Below are 3,807 nucleotides of genomic sequence, written 5' to 3'. Positions count from 1 at the left end.
TTTAGTATTAAAAAATGTAAGAGGATTTCTGATGGCGTCTCAGTGTTTACAGGGGAGATGATGGGAATAATTCTGGCATTAGGATGGATTGAAGAGGTTCGTCCTCTGAGAAGTTTAATTTGTTCTGATTCAAGTTCATCGTTATATTCAATTAAACATAATCAGTCTAATAGTAGGCCAGACCTTTTATTTGAGATTCAGTTAATACTTTATAGAATTCAGGCCATGGGATTAATTGTCATTTTTACATGGGTTCCATCGCATATAGGAATAAAAGGAAATGAGTTGGCAGACAAATATGCAAAACAAGCTTCAAAAAACAGTTGCATTGAGATACTGATTCCTTTTAGTAAAGAGGAAATAAAATCTATTATAAAACAAAAGGTTAAGGGAAGATGGCAGAAGCAGTGGGAAGAAGAAAGAACTGGTAGATGCTTTATAGTATTCAAAGGACAGTTGGTGCAATGAGGGCAACAGGAAGAAGTAGAAAAGAAGAAAACATTATATCCAGATTACGTTTTGGTCATACAGGTTTAAACAGTACACTGTTTAAAATGGGGAAACATCCATCAGGTAATTGTGATCTTTGTTTTCAAGAAGAGACAGTAGAACATGTTTTATTGTTATGTCCAAAGTACTCCGAGGAGAGAAGGAAATTAGAATATAGGCTTCTAAAGAATAAGTTACAGTTAAAAATACCAGATATTTTGGGATATTCCTCTTGCTCTGAATATTTATGTTATTTAATAAAATTTCTTAAGAAAACTAAACTGATAGAAAGGATTTAGTGTTTTTTTTTTGTTTGGCTTTTTTTTTAAGTTGCGTTCTGATCCACACTCCATACCAGTAGGTGGCGGTAATGCACACCATTAAGTTGCTTGCCAACCGCCATTAAAAAAACAAAAAGAAGAAGAAGAAGAATACCGACGCTTGAGTGTTAGCCAGTTATGGTAACTCTGAGCCCTCCTGTGATCAAGTTGTGTTTTCAGTTGAACTGAACTAATGCTTTCTGTCGTCTGGATTCTTTTCAGATGTCCCTGTGACTATAAGTCTGGCTATAACTTTGAGTTTCCCTTGTGACGCCGTGGATTTATTACCCATTGATGCCCAAGACCACCACTCCCCATCCTCGTTGAAAAGAAAGACTGCGGTGTCAGAAAATCCTAGCTGGCAGTCCGCTCGCTCTCTCCGTGAAGCATTCAAGTCCTACTACCTGTCCGACCTCCACCTCCAGCCCAGATTCTCAGCGCCCCAACCCCTGGCTGCGTCGTTTTCTCCCCTCTGTAAGCATATTACCTTCAAGTTAACTGAATATTCCCACGGTCTCTGAACTCACCTCCTGATCTGTTATTTTCCCCAGACGTCCTGGCATTACTGTTTGTTTCTGTCCACTTCGAGTTTTATGAGAACACACCTGGAATTCCTGTTTAATAAATGACTTTAACTGATCTTTGCATCCTGATTTGTGTTCTGCATGTGGGTTCGCAGTATTGATACAAGCATGACAGGTGTGCCAAATAATAGGAATTTTAATAATCGAGGTCCTCGAATCATTTCAGCTCTGATGTTTTGTGTATATGAATGTTTTTCTTTAATGTGTGTCACTGTGTAAGTATGAGAGAGCTTGCAACTATGAGTTACTGATAAAAAGAACTAGAAGTTTCTGTTGGAATCCTTGTCAGCTCTCATTTACTTCCATACATTTAGAGTGAGGGTTTCCGACGACAAGTCTTAACTAAAAATCACTCCCTCCAATGAGGTGAGGGGTAGTTGCACGACAGTGGATAAAGATATGGCATTGTCGTCCACCTGGTAACCGAGAAGTTCTAACTTGAGGTGTGTTCTTTTGGCTGTGACTGTATAATCTGTGATCTGTGTTGTTCGGGGCTCTTCTACTGACTGTGTTCAGTGAAATAGGTCTTCGAACACTTTTGCCTTCGAATAAAAATAAAGACAAGAATTCATCTTTCTGTAGTTATTGGAACACTCTTTGATAACAGAATTTTCCACAAATGTCTCTTCAGTGTCATGTTTAGGGAGCCTTGTTGGCACAGTAGGCAGTGTCAGTCTTATAATTTGAAGGTTGTGAGTTCAACCCTTACATGGGGGATGTGTTCTGATTCTTCTTTTTCTTTTGGCACTCACTGCGATGAGTCAGTTGTGGTCCAGGGCGATGACAAGGAGCTGCCTTCGGTGAGAAGGGCTAGTGGCCAACAGAAAAAAGGTATAGTTCAGAAACAATAAAGATCATGAATGTAGTTAAATCCCTGACACCTCTGTTAGTGGAACTTTCCAGGTCAAGTTTTGTAAGGTACTTAAGCTTCCCAAGCACTCAATAAGTTCATCAACTCTTGGCATTGGACAAGCATCAAAAACAGAGACAGCATTACGTTTTGAGAAATCAACACAAAATGTCTCTTATTTTTCTTGGGAACAAGCACCACAGGGCTGCACCATTCACTTGCAGAAGGTTCTATGATCCACATAGCCAGCATTTCTTCCACTTCCTGTTTTAGTGCTGGCATCAGTTTTGCTGGAAATCTGGAGGTTGTATCCCTGATAGTGGGTTGATTTAGACAGCAAAGTCATATGTCCTACTCAATGAGATGGGTGTAGCCTGGTTTTGTGCTGAAAATCTCCCTTGGCAATATGGTCAGCCGCTCCTCCTGCCATTCTAGAGATAGATGGCTTACATCTGGCAATAGCTTTTCCCCAGCATTAGATGGAAGGACTTGCTCTTGAGGTTCCTCTTTGTTAATTACAGCCCACACACACAACTGCATTGATTGAACTGGCTGTTTAATCCATTCCTTCAGCATTTTGACATTAAATGGTGCTTGGTACAGCAATCTGGCATGTTGAGCTCACAAGTGACCAGACCTACTTTTCTGTTGACGAGAAAAGACCCCTGCCACTTGGCTAAGAGGCTGCTTTTCTGCTCTGTCTGTCAAAGGAGGAGGACACACTTTCTCTGTCTCCCTGCCCTCCCTGTCTTCCCTGCTCAGTGTCTGTGTCCTGTGTTTTTAGAGCCTTCTTTGAATAGCTTCTGAAGTTGCAAATTATGGATCGGGTCAGCTGGTCTCTCAACCCAATTGATACAATTTTTTCCACTGGGAAAAATTGGAAATTGGTAAAGGGGAACCCTTGTGTTCTGACAGGACATTCTTCGCTGGATACACAATGGATTCTACATGGAAGTGGAAGACCGTGTGCCTGACGATGCTGTCAGTTGAAGATGTGTACATGATTGGATTCATGATAGCAGGTTTTCTGCTTATTGGAGTTGGCGGCTACCTGGCTTATCGGAAATTTTGGAAGATGCCAGCGACCGTATTGGCAACATCGAGGCTGCTGGGTACGGTTGATGGAATCTGCAGAGCAATCAACACTCAGACTGAGATGATACGGGAGCTGAGCCGCAGACTGGGTGCGATTCTGGAACAGGACTGTGGCCGGGCACCGGATCTCGGACTCAGAATGGATATGGTGTGACCTTGGAGTATGTTGTTCGCTCAGATCAGGAGGGAGACCCTAAAAAATTGGCTATTTGGATTTGCCATTGAGAAGCACCAGTGAGATTTTCAAGGCAGGCAGCAAACTGATGTCAGCCTGACCTAAACAAATTTCTGCTATCGGAATCTGGACCCCAGGCTGGCCTTGGCTGGCCAGCTATCCTCCCCTGGTTGTTATGTCTAAAGAAGACTCTGTTCTGCTCCCCCCCCCCCAGGAACATCTTTGTCCCGGAACTGATTAAGTTGGTGGGGAACTCCGACATCATACTCACAGACAATCATGAAAAATCACTTG

At 42.1% G+C, this 3,807-nt stretch overlaps 1 long non-coding RNA gene across 1 annotated transcript in view; it reads right to left on the bottom strand.

Moving 5' to 3' along the window:
• Positions 1-904: 904 nt before the first annotated feature.
• LOC106941491 (uncharacterized) overlaps positions 905-3,807 on the bottom strand; it is a 13,727-nt gene continuing 10,824 nt past the window's right edge. The window contains exon 3 of the long non-coding RNA XR_001423382.1: positions 905-1,145. This is a non-coding gene — a long non-coding RNA (uncharacterized LOC106941491). The remainder of the gene's footprint in view (positions 1,146-3,807) is intronic.

This window comes from Poecilia latipinna, unplaced genomic scaffold, assembly GCF_001443285.1.
Source record: "Poecilia latipinna isolate Pla-1442-1.1 unplaced genomic scaffold, P_latipinna-1.0 Scaffold3700, whole genome shotgun sequence".
Taxonomy (NCBI): domain Eukaryota; kingdom Metazoa; phylum Chordata; class Actinopteri; order Cyprinodontiformes; family Poeciliidae; genus Poecilia; species Poecilia latipinna.
The sequence above is the reverse complement of the archived record's forward strand: the minus strand, read 5'-3'. Positions and strand labels throughout refer to the sequence as shown.